General features: G+C 35.8%; 1 long non-coding RNA gene across 1 annotated transcript; it reads left to right on the top strand.

Annotated features, from left to right (window-relative positions):
• Positions 1-12,006: 12,006 nt before the first annotated feature.
• Positions 12,007-13,295, top strand: LOC145556079 (uncharacterized). The gene is made up of 3 exons (XR_014091727.1): positions 12,007-12,278; positions 12,480-12,782; positions 12,954-13,295. It is a non-coding gene; the product is annotated as an uncharacterized LOC145556079 (long non-coding RNA).
• Positions 13,296-13,667: the final 372 nt, after the last annotated feature.

Consider the following 13,667-nt stretch of genomic DNA (forward strand, 5'->3'; position numbering starts at 1 on the left):
TGTCGAAAAGGGGGAAAGAAGAGGAAAGAGAGAGATGAAGAAAGTGAACAGACGGAGCAAGAAGAAGAGAAGGAGCAGAAATAAAGAGAGAGAAGGAGAAGGAGAAGAGAAGGAGAAGAAGGAGAAGAGCGGCTGAGAGAAGGAGAAGAGGAGAGAGAAGGGAGAATGAAGAAAAAAGAGGCGGAGGCAGCGTTTAGGGTTTTTAAAAAAATGTTTTTTTTTTAAAATATATTCCGACGAAAAATCCGTCGGAAATTTCCGACGGACTTTAAATCCGTCGGAAATGGAAAATTCCGACGAAACTAAAATCCGTCAGAAAATTCATTTTTTCCGACGGAATTTAGTGTCCGTCGGAACCATTCCGTCGCTATTTGACTGTTTTCTAGTAGTGCACTTAGCCCTTGCAGCCTAACCTTAGTGTCACTTTCACACACTGCACAGATACATGACCAAATAGTCTTCCCCTTAGGAACCCTCTGTCATGAAATCTTAACACGACATTGAAGCATGCCTTGTCATATCAAAATATCTCATCACTTGTAATCGTTATCGCATCACGAAGAATGAAGTGCTTAGCCTTTGTGCCTAAGTTACCTACATACTGTCATTATTGAGTCTACTAGGATAGCCTAGAATCAATTAACCTTTGCACCTTGAGAGACAGCATCAAATGCATATACTTGGCTAAGCTCATTCAACATGCACCTTCAAAAACTTCTTTTTTGTGTCTTCTTTTTTGGGAAAATTCGGGACCCTCAACAAAAAAAAAAAGACAAAATTTTTTTGGTTTTTGTGCACACACGAGTCATGTACGTTGAGTCATGTCGTGTCATATCATCTCGAGTTTAGTCTAACGCATGTGTTAAACACTTTGAGTCGAGTCATGACAAATCATAAGTGCTAAAAACATATTAAATCTTAATTGAGCGTTAAGACAGTCCTAAGATAATTAAAGAGATGAGCAAAGTCCTATAGTCAAAAGTATAAATACAGGTAAAATCCAAAGAGCAAACGAGTAAGAATATTCTCGGATTTTTTTCTTCAAAAAAACCGCGAATATAAATGCATGAGATTCTTCTAGGGATAAGAGGGGGTTAAGAAAAACTTACAAATTAGAGATGAAGAGCTTTAATTTAAGCAAATTTGGTTGAAAGGAAACAACCAAGTTAAAGGTTCGGAGCGAAACCAGGCAATGAACAGCAGCAACATAAGGAAAGAGGATTTATCTGAAAATCCCGAGTGCAACGCCTGACGACGAAATTGTCACTTGGCGACAAGCCCGTTGTCTGGCGACAAGCAAAAAGAGCGGCGACAAGTCCTTCCAGCAGGCGCTGGTACAGCGAAAAAATGTGTGGCCATGTAATATGGTTATGTGGACCTCGTGCAGCAGTTTGGGTTCCTTGGTACGCTAGTTAGTTCCTCTAAGCAACTTGACATGATCTAGTAATCAACTCGATTACAATCACATTAAGTGATCGACCTGATAAATGATCGTCTCACTTAGCTTAAAGAGCCTAAGCATTGGCTCATTCGAGGCACCAACATAATGGTTCATAAACAGCAGAGGCACAGACATAATGGTTCACAAGCAGCAAAAGCGCCGACGTACTGGCATAGTAGGAGCAAAGTTCAAGCGAGCTTTTAAGGATTGACAAGCGTTGATCTTCAGTAATTTTCTTCGAAATATTATCGCAACCACTAGAGATGACATCAATCGAAGATATCTTTGATAACATTCCCTAGCTTGCAGAGGGTTGTCACAAACAACTGGATGTGATTTCAAGCGAAGTTATCTTTGATCATATTCCCTGGCTTGCGGAAGATGGTCACAAGGCGGTAAATGATCGTTTCAAGCGAAGCAATCTTTGATAGTGTTCTCTAGCTTGCAGAAGACTATCACGACGAAAATTGGAGGAAGTTACAAGCGTAGCAGTCCTAGGCGGTATCCTCTAGCTTGGGGAAGATCATTTAAGCAGCAGGATAACGTTCCCTAGCTTGAGGAAGGTTATCACAAAAACAAAGCAATAAATCGGTTACCTTTAGAGACGTGTGCTCGACAGTGCAAGATACGCGTTTCTTAACTCTTTTATCTGTTTAAACTTGAATGGAATGGTGTCCTTCGAACAAGCGTATTATTCTGATAGTGGGTTCAGAATTATTAGAAAGCTAATATATTCAGTATAGTCAAGTGATCGAAATACCTAGGTGGAGGCCGCTTTCGATCAGTAATATTAATGCATAATTAATATTACAGCTTAATCTTGACTGAACACTTCGGGTCACACCCTTAGTAGTAAACGAACCGACTCGACGAATTAATTCAGAAGAAATTAATTCGTCGCCCGAGTATTAAATATTTGGACGTCGGAAATTCGAGCTTAGAGCGTCGAAAGTCGAATAAAAAAAATTATAAGATGAGACGGCAAAATTAGTAAAAAATCAACAATGACCAAAATACCCCTAGCATCGGAACCCCAATTGATAAGGATTAGGCAAGCTAGCAGCCCGCACCATGTGCGACGCTTGCTAGCAAGCTACGGTTAGCAGCCCGCACATAATGCGTGGCTTGCTGGCACGCTGCAGCTAGTAGCCCGCACATGTGCGAGGCTTGCTAGCAATAGCCTTCGGCAGCAGCAGCCCGCACAAGCGTGCGTAGGCGAGTTGGCCGAAGAGGCTGGCAGCAAGCAGCCCGCATGTGCAAGGCTTGGCTGGGCCGGGTATCTAGGGCCGTGGTCCATGGGAGTGCATGTGAGGGAGTCCTCAAGTGTGAGGGACAAGTGGCACAAGGAGAGGAAGGAGTGGGGAGCAAGTATGGTCCCCTTCTCTCCAAGCGGTCCTCACTTCCCTTTACAAACAATGATGACACTTGTTGATTTATTACTTCCTTGCTTATTTAATTTATTTTAGCTTTAAAATAAATTGAGGAATTTCATGATCCCACATTGATGGGATAGAAATTCCCACTCTCCCTCTTGCCTATAAATACCCATCTTGGGTTTATGGGAAGAGTGCTTGAGTAGGATTTCAATAGAACATTGCATTAGCAAAAACTCTTAAACTCACATAATACTCGGGTTTTGGTCGGACCTCGGTAACCTCGAGATAACAGACCTAAAAGTTGCTAGTAGTTTTTGCGGGTGGAGTTCCGTTGGAGGCTCGCGTATTTTTGGAGCTCGAGCTTTCAAGTAAGAACCCGTCCTTGAGGGTGAAGCACGCTTTAAAGGTAAATTCCGATTTTACCCTTTTGTGATTATTTGTTATGCTTTATGGTTTTATTAATTGCGAGTGGTTCCTTGGGTCGGGGTTGGTTTCGCGGTGAGTCGAACTCACCAAACCCCAACAGCGGTATCGGAGCCTCGCTCGTTTTTTTTCAATTTTCATATTTTTTTTCAAGGTATTTTTTATGGCTTAATTTTTTTGGTTTGAGTTGCTAATTAGATTAGTAGCTCGTATTATCTATTTTAACCTCGTATTAGAGCTGACTTCAGCTCCTGAACCCAAATTTCGACCCAAAAATAGTTAATTTTGTGTGGAAAAGGTGTTCTCAAAATGGTTTTACCCTTATAGAACTCGGTTTTTAGCCAGAAAATGACCAGAAATGCATTTTTCGAGGGGTTTTTCGTTTTTATGAAAAATTTTAAGTCTTTCTAACCTTGAAAATTAATTGCATATTTACGGTGGTTATGTAATTGGTTCAATACATATTTTATATGCAATTTTAAATCTCTTTAGGCATGATAACTTGGTGGTAATTTGTGTTTGAAAGCTTGGTTTTATTTTTCACCTAATTGCAAATTAATTGCATTAAGTGTGAGAACTTTGTTTTTTGAGGCTTCTAAAGTGCTAAAGATTCAATCTTTAATTATGTTAAGTGATTGAAACTTTAAAAGCTAATAAATTACATGAATTTTATGTTGAACTTTGTTGTTTTAATCATTTTTGGTTGATTGGAAACATAAAGTTTCAAACTTTGTGATAGAAATTTGTTTATCTTCATATTGGAAGATATAATTTTTTCAAGGATTCACAAATGTTAGTAGTGGGATTTTTCATTTGAACATTAAAGTTCATATTTTTCCAACTCCCTCTTACTTTTTCAAAATCTCAAGATTAATTTAAATTGATTAAATTAATAATGAGAAAATGCCTTATTTATTTTGTTGCACCAAGTTAAACCAATTTAATTAAAGAATGGTTTTTGGGAATTATTTTGGTTAGATGCACTTTGAAAATTTTATTTTAAGTTAGACTTGTTTAAATTTTCAATTTTGCTCATTGAATTAGTTCTAAAATTAATTTAGAATTAACTATAAAGTCACGCAAAATTTGGGATCAAATCCCGAGGCTATGGCATGCAAAACCAAAGCGGAAGCACCCTTGGCTACCCCGGTTGCATAGCAGCCCGCATGTGGCTGCCAAGGGGCTGCTATGGTGTTACGTGCATCCACTGCCGTGGCTTGTGCGCACAGCCGCAAGCAGCAGCACAACATCAGCGTCACAGCAGCAGCAACACGCTGCCATGGCTTGGTGCGTGCGTGCGTGATGTGGTGTGTGCTGTGAGGGCTGTTGTGGTGCGGGTGATGGTGCACGTGCATCGTGTTTTTTTACTTGGTGCATCCGTCATGTGTTGGGGCTATGCCGTGGTAAATGCGGCATGGTGCACATGGTTAGCAAGCTCATGTGGCCCCGTGGCTCACTTCCTCGCTCGCCTCGTAGAAGAGTCGAAGCGTATGCTGTATATTAAGCTATGGGTGTGACGCTTGGCATGTGTCACAGCCATGCACACCACCCCTTAATTAGCACATGTATTTTGGCAATTATTTTGCAATTTTTCCGTTTTATTTATTTTAATTAATTTAGTTTATTTTCATTAAAAATTTGGAGGCTAGGCCTCGGTTTTGAGCGGCATTGGCAAAATTTATTTTGACAAGTTTGGGTTCTACCGGCTTAATTAATTGGATTAATTAAGATGGATACAGAATTTAGTGGGAGCTTCAATTATTAATTACGTCAATTACATGATCGGTTAAACAACTTTGACTAGTTTTAATTAGGCGAGTTAATCGAATTAACCACCTAGATTAGTTACTAGTGCGCGCGTTTGTTTAATGCATTATTATTTGTTTGTTGTTGTAAAATGCATGATCCATTCACAAATAGTGAATGGATGAATGGAATATATATTCTCTCACAGGTTTTATGAAATGGAAACTAGTGGGACCCGATTAGGATAGAAAATACGGACTACGTGCCGTGATGTACTTTTGTATATCTAAATACGGTCTACGCACCGTTGAGTATTTTTTTACCTTAATATTTAGATTAGTCCTAATCGTAGATACTAGCTTGCATAGTTTAGTTAAGTCGTGAAGACGGAGTTTCTTGGAAGACGAAGCCTTGAAATTGCAAGTGAAGACCTTTTGAAGACTTGAAGATTTCAAGGGGTCATGCTAGTTGCCAATATGCATCTTATACTTATGCTTTATATTTATGCTAGTGCTTATATATGAATGATATGTTAGATGCATGTTTAGGCTTTCTTTATGTTGTGATGATTAATTAAGTTCACTTAAATCAACCAACATAGAAAACCTATGTCCCTAATAATATTGAGTAAAAATTTCCTTTCCAAAACAACACTTGCACACCGAATGAGTGTGATGGTGGGCTACGCCAAAGAGAGGTACAATCACTACTCCAAGGATTGTAAAGCACACCAGGTGTGCATGTTGGTTTTGGTTGTACTCAACGATATGAGTGATGGAGTCCATACATGTCGGGGCTAAAGAGATAAATTGTCATGAGAGCATTAGATGCGACGATAATCTAACCAAGAGTGGCTTGGAGCCATTAGCAAAGAGTTGCTTACCTTAGAAGATTGAGTGTTAAGACAAGCCAAATCATGCTTAACCACTCTTTGTTTCTTTGGATCTTGGAATCGACTTATTCTCGCCAAATAGGGACAAATTTAATGCGTGGATAAGACGTTTAATAAGATTGAAGTTTGCATGAATGCTCTTAAATTTCAAACTTATTATATTCTTGATAAATGGTTATACTTTGCACTTATATTTATAGTATTCTAAATCAAATAATATTGTTTCCATGATTGGTAAAGGAAATCTTTGAGGATAGTTCTCAGAGAAAGGAAAAGCATTTCTAAAATACAATTCTCATAAATGACTTTTATAACAAAGTCCGAAAGGACGGTTGGACATCATGTATTCAAAATACTAGGTAGTTTTGATAAAACATGAAGTATTGAGTTCCAAACTCAAATTATGAATATTTGACAACCAACTCATCGATGTAGTAATTTAAGTGTGAATTAAAGGAAAAGATGGAACTTTGTTTTACGGTGCATTAGATGCTTAATTATGCCTAACAAAGTATAAAAGTCAAGGTACTTAAAGAAATGGTTCTTAAAGTAAGGTCATGAGATATTGTATGATAAGAAATATAGGAAACAAGGAACGAAGAAAAGAAATAAGATTCCATTTCAACACATGAGTTCATGTTATTGTAGTTAACTTAGCAGCTCGTTATCTTCACAAGTATCGGATACTGATTGAGTGTTCCACTTTTAAAGTGACCTCAAACTATTGAAGTTAAGCTAAGTTATCGACTTACAAGCTTAGAATGAAGCAACAAGAGCTACATAAATTGTAAGATCGTATGCTTTGTTTAAAGACCTTTTAAGAAAAAAGGTTGGAACGAATAATGGTTATTATTATGTTCCATAATCAGCAAATGATCCGTTCACACACGGAAAGACTCACATTCAAAGTAAAGGAGCAATAGTTGCAAATTTATTTGAATGGCATGGTTATCCAAGCGTTGAGTCAAGAATGCTTGATCATAAACAAACATTTCCCTAACATGGTAAACTCACTAAGTTCAAGTCATGCGCATGATTTGCGTTCGGAACATCTTTAACAATGTCACATCAACAAGAATGTACTCAAGTCTCTATTAGATAGGCTCTTGATAGTTGCTCGATTCGAAATCGTTCTAAGACAAGAAAGTCTTACTTTTTGAAACCGACAAAGCAAAGTGCTATTGTTCTTAGTATAAACAATTGACTCCAAAGGCTAAAGAGGATTCAATTACTTCAATGTTTCACAAAGAATTTGAAAGGATATGACTATACTCATCAAATGTGAACAAACTTGACATGAGTAGCTCATGAGTTCAGTGAATTACAAAATCGACTTAGAACGATATCAAAACGTCTAGATTAGATCAAGCGATGTTTGCTTGAGCCAAGCATGACCATCACAAAGTTCTGAAATTGAAATTTTCATAAATAACTCCACAAAGAACATAGTGAAAGACCTCGATGCCATTTAAAAATGACTCAAACAATGATGGATCACATCCCTTCCTATAAAGTTCTTAAGATTTGCACGAAGGACTAATGTTACACTAAACAAAATGTCGAAGCTAAGAAAGGACGCCATATTCAGTTATGGATAGAATTATCTTCGAAATGTCTTTTCAAGTATATGTCTAAAACTCTTAGCCACAGTGGAAGTTCACTAGCTTAGTGGGAGCTAAGTGACTCGGTGGGAGCTCACCGGCTTAGCAAGATCTAGGTGGTTGAGTGGGAGCTTAATGGCTCATTAAAGGCTAAAATAGCTCAAGTGGGAGCTAACTGTTTGTTTTACAATGAACTTTTACCCGAAGACAATATACATGTCTCTTTGTAAGCATTTAAGTGAGACCACGGGCATTACCTCCATAACCTAATTGAGAACATAGTGTTTGTTGCTCTAAGTGGTGTCTTTATGGAAAGTAACACATTTCCAAAATGACAAGTGGGAGGAAAATGAACTGAATGACAATCGAGCTTAGCAACAAACTAAAACTGAGAATGTCGGAAGACCTTAAAAGGACTTCATGAGAATGCTTGATCAAGAATACTCAAAAGGACTTTACAAGTGCCTTAAAAGAGAATTCATTATTCACAAAACATCAAAAATGTTGGAGTAAGATCAACATAATAAAAGGGCTTTGGAAGCGCCTTGAAACTCAGTGGTTGATGCAATTGCCCTGTAAAGGTTTAGAATTCACCAAAGGTTTGGGTTGAATCTTGTAAATTTTCTATTAAGTTAGAAATAAACCTAAGACTTACAAGCATACTATTTACTATTAGATAGTAAAGGAATAATTCCTTGTAACATAGCTACGACAAATCCAAATTCCGAAAAATGGTTAAAGGCCATGAAAATCCGAAACAGACCCCATGTTTGAAAATCATGTTTGAAACTTGATTAATTTGCCTGAAGGGTGAAAGACCCATCGATTGCAAATAAGTTTTCAAGGAGAAAACTAACAAATGTGGAAATGTATATGCATACATAGCTAGATTAGATGTAAAGGATACAATTAAATTCACGGAGTTGATTTTAATAAAAAACCTATTCACCAATCGGAATGCTTAAGTCTTTTCGTGATTGATCTAGCAAAATTGCACATATGAAATATGGCAAAATAGATACCAAAACTGCTTTCCCAAAATAGGATTTTGGAAGTGACTATGGAATAGTCTAAGGGTTTTGAAAATCTAAATAATGCTAGATTTGAAAGCAAGCTCAAGGAATCTGTCATGGGATTAAAGGAAGCATTGCATATAGGAATTGGAACGTGTTTTCTCATAAAGTTCATAAGAGGATTGGCTTATGGAGAAAAATAGAAATTCTGATGAATAAGAAGTTTAGTGGGAGCAAAAGTAAAGGTCCAACGAGAAGTTTACGAACTCTATTGTGAAACAACTATCAAATGCTACATGTTTAGATTTGAAAGTATTTTGACAATGGAACAAGATAAAGGCGATACTTAGTATATATATTGGGAATTAAGTACTATGGTATAGACTTAATTAAATGTTTAAACCAGTAAAGGAATTTACCATATTAAACATAAAGGACTTTGAAAGGCTTTTGACCCATATGTATAAAACTAAGTAAATGTTTGAACTAAGTATAAGCTAGGCTAAATACTATGTCAAACAAGAAAGAATCTAGTAAGAGACTTTCAACCATATCACATAGCGAACAATTTAGCAAAGACTCAGTGAAACTGAATGAGCTAAAATGCCAAATTAATGGGATAAAAATTTAGAAACATTCTACAATTAAATCCATCATGTAAAGCTATGATATGCTATCGTCACACGACTTACTTTGTTAGTGCATGTGAAGTACGTATATAGTACCAATCAACTTGAATCTAAGTATTAGATTATAGTCAAGAACATCCAAAACACTTGGATGAGTTAGAGGATGAGTTCTTGACGCATGGAAACAAATATAATTTGAGCATTGATGATGCAAGCACAAACCTTAAATAAGGATGAAATCCTTAATAAGGAAGCCATTTGTAAGCACGTGGTAAGAAGCGTCGTGGCTTGAGAAATTGTAACATGGATGTGCATCCATGTATAATGTGCAAAAATTTAAGGTAAACTTCCATGATCACAAGTGATTAGGGTATTTCAAATCATTGTGAGCCGTTGGGAGTGAAACCCAAGCAAGGCATCATCAAGAAGTCTACTAAAGTATATGATGAGAATTGTTGCCTTAAAAGGCAATAGTAAAGAAGATGTTAAATGAAAGTTCGTTGTTGAACGTTGATGATTGTAGGTTGCAAGCTGAAGGTCGCCAATCATGATGAAAATGAGTGGGAGCCATTGCTTGGACAATAAATCCTAAATCACATGTAATTCATTAACACTCTCAAAATTTTATCATCTTATTATGGAAATGGTCGATAATGAAGATGCTAAGATTTGCAAAGTAAGTATAACTAAACCTATGCAATAAGTGAACGACAACATTCACAAATTGCGTGAAAGAAATCAAGCATATTAGATATGGGTGTGATTTCTATAAATGTTTTATGAAGAGTACCGCTCTTAAAACATTGGGGAAAACCATTTATCATAAAATGAAACATTGTGAAGTTTCATAGTGGAATAAATTTTTCTAAATATTCCATAAAACTATTTAATTGTGGTTTAAAATTAAATAATGAGTCCATTCGATTTTAAAGAATATTCAAAATAGGGTATCAAGACAATGTCTTCGATAAATAAACACCTATTATGTGAACATTAAATATTTAAATCGAAAATTATCCCTAATCAAGGTCATTTTTTTGTGGGCGATTAATGACACTACTACAAAAAGAGTATTTTCTCGACGCTGGACCCTCGACGCCGGACAAGGAGAGACAACTATTAAATATAATATGCGCATTATCTCGACGCTTTTCTGGGTCGAAATTAATTTTCGGCGGTTTAAAGCGTCGAGAAAGAGTAACATGTGCCCTACACGTGACTGTAAAACCCACTATTGTAAAATTAAGGGAAAATGAAACCGCCGAACACAAACACAAAAACCTCTAGTCTTCCTGTTTAATTGTAAACCTAACTATTCTTCTCTCTTTCAATCATAATTCTACAAAGACACTTATGGAACTATTGATTCCAAACTCAGATCTTCGTATTTCTCGCAGTAATTTTAAAATGAGGACTATCATTTTGTAATTCAGATTTTTGCTCCTCTTTGAAGTTATTTCGAATTGAGGTACATCAATTTCAAATTCAGATCTTTGTCCTTATCATATTCAAATTCGAATTGAGGTACATCATTTCAAAATTCAGATCTTTGTCTCTCTTTGAATCAATTGCTAGATCTTGACCCAATTAGATTGTAATCTATGGTCGCCCTCTCAGTGCCGATCGATAATATAAAGATACATCCTTTGTTTTTGGGATTCAAAATTTTTTCCAAATTGAATCTTGTGATTTGTTTTTTAAGTTCTATTTTTCAACAATCTCAAGAATTATGCTTAGATATGGGTTAGATTCATGAGTAATTAATGGGATTTTAGGGTTTCTGTATTGTTATGTTTCATTTTGTGCTTCTGTTTTAATTCAATTCTGAAAATTAGCCTTTTGTTTTCATGTTTTTGAATGAGCATAATCACATTGTTTTTAGTCTCATAATTCTATCACAAATTGCAGTGTTAGTTTTTCGAAGGAGCTGCTGTGAGTGCTGACTTTGTTGGGCTCGTTCTCCTTCGTTAGAGAAGCTTTTTTGGTGATTCTTTTTTTGAATATGGGTGTTTTTTTTTGTCTTCTTTCTGCCTTTAAAATTTCAGAATTTTTGGAGTTTATTTGCTATTTAACTGGGCTATTTTATTTGGACTGGTCTGTTTTAGTTCGAATTTGTTTATTTTTGCTGTTTGGCTTAGGGTTGTTCTGTAATTTTTTTCCATTTGTTGCACTCTTTATTGCCCATGTGTTTCTTCCTCCTACTGTTTTTCTTGTGTTTATTTTTCACTTGAATGTGACTGCTAGGTAGAGGAATTGCTAAATAAAATAACTTGTGGATGATTTCCATTAGAAATGTGAGTAACTTTATTAGAGAACAAAACAACTAAATGGTCAGACTAGTGCTAGATTCGAGGCTTTATTTAAACTAATACTTGACAACATAAAGAAGAAAAAAAAGAAGAAAGGATAGTGATGATGATTCTTCAAGTGATGATGAGGGTCAAAGCACTCTAATCTCGATATTAAGGATATAAAATTGTTCCCAATTTTGCATAGAGATGGCCATATTGCACGAGGATGATATTTAAATTCTAGAATATTATCTAAATGCTTCCTTTTATCTATATGAAATAGTGGTGCATTCTATGTTGCCTAACAAAATTAAAGCATGAATGCTTTAGTAATGTTGAAGTCAATGGCCAAAAGAACATTATTGAACGAGCTTTTATAGCTTGCTTTTACTTTGGAATATCATGAAAGTCATTTTATGTTAGGCAAGCATACACCAATAAGTTAGGTATTTATCTTAAATTGAAAATTTTCTACAACTCATTGTTACTTTGTTAGCGGGGCTGCCATTTTAAGAACTACTGATAAAGTTCTATTTCTTATTTATATACCAAGCATTGATGCATCTGTTCCTCTACCTTGTTTTGGTGTAGGATTCTTAAATTGTTTTACAAGTGCGTGAGAGCTTTAAAATCCTTTACTTCATTTCATTATAAAGAAACTATTGCTGGAAAGGTGGGTCTAGGCTCACATGCGGCTAGTGGTGTCAAGGAATACATGGGAGAATGTCCAGGAAGGAATATTGGGTCAATTGCTTCCTTCCCATGAATTCAAAATTCTTAAAAAGCTTGTTTGATGGTTCAATCTTCAATTCTGAGGCAGATACACGAGACTGCTTATTCAAAGGTCCTGTTATGGATGGAATAAGGTAAAATTTTGTCCCGATAAATTAGTCCAAATTGCATGAATAACTTCTAATTTATTATGATTTCTCTTCGTTTCTTGCTACTTGATAGATTAATGAAGATATGGAATTTGAACAAGTTATCTGGCATTACCAAAGTGATTAACTGTTAAGGAGTAGGGAGTTGGCCATTGAAAGATAATATTCTTGATACTTCAATACCAGGAATTATTTCAGGCCAAATCAGGCCCAATGATGTCGAATTCCTTGGAAAGGTTGTTGGTGATACCCGGCAAGGAGATTGTGCAGTTTATGCTTTCAATTCTGGTAAACTTGTCATTTAAACTTAGCAGTCTAGCATCGCCTAATAAACCTTCCTGATATGTTCAAGTAGTTGCTTGACTACTAATAATTCTCCGAATTACATGATGCACTACTAAAACCATCACCAAAATTCCAAATAATGGAAAAGTGGAAGTGTCACTAGGTGTTCTGACATGTGAATTATATACAATCTCTCCTATCAAGGTTAGTAATCAACATACCCAATCCTTATTTTCATTCTTTGTATCTAAGTGTGGCAAATTTTTTTTGATGCAGTTATTTCTATTTGAGGATAACAGGTATAACCGTATAAGATTTTTGATTCTTTAAACTGTTTTTTTTTATTTATTTATATATATTTTTTTTGTGCATCAGATAACCTTCAAGGGCAGTTGCTTCCACTCTAAAGTTTCCCTTCTTCCTCCATTCATGATGAACTTTGCTTTATGCCCTCTTGCAAACATATTAAGGAGCAACTAAATTGGAGATTGATTGAAGATTTTTTGAGAAGAAAAAGAGAGCAGATTTGTTCCACTACAACTAGTCCCGAATTAAGTATGAGTTGGAATATTATCTGTTGTAATAAAAAATTCATTACTATGAGATTGTACATATACTATAACATACCTATATGAAATAAAAAGAAGTTTGGCCCAATTTGTTTTGTATATATACATATTTTGGTTGTACTAGTAATACCTTTTTGGTATGAAATATGTTTTTTGGTAATTTTTTTTTATTGAGATGCATGTTTTTTGGTAAATATATTTTAGACATATTTTTTTAAAGATTATAGACAAGAAAAAGCGTCCCCAACACAGAAAATATAGACGGAAAAAGCGTCCCAAAATATTGAATATCAAATTATTTGAAACTCTAGACATTAAAAAGCGTCACCAATTTAATGGTCTTAGACACTAAAAAGCGTCGACAAAGTCGAGAAAGTGCGCCAACTACTGCAAATTTCGACGCTTCGTATATTATTTTAGACACAAAAAGGCGTAGAGATTCTCGGCGCTTTTTGATGTCCAACAAAATTCTCGACTGACAAGGGAATAAACGCGTCGTCAATTGTCTATCCCTAGATCA

The sequence above is a fragment of the Chenopodium album genome, chromosome 8 (genome assembly GCF_948465745.1).
Source record: "Chenopodium album chromosome 8, dcCheAlbu1.1, whole genome shotgun sequence".
NCBI lineage: Eukaryota > Viridiplantae > Streptophyta > Magnoliopsida > Caryophyllales > Amaranthaceae > Chenopodium > Chenopodium album.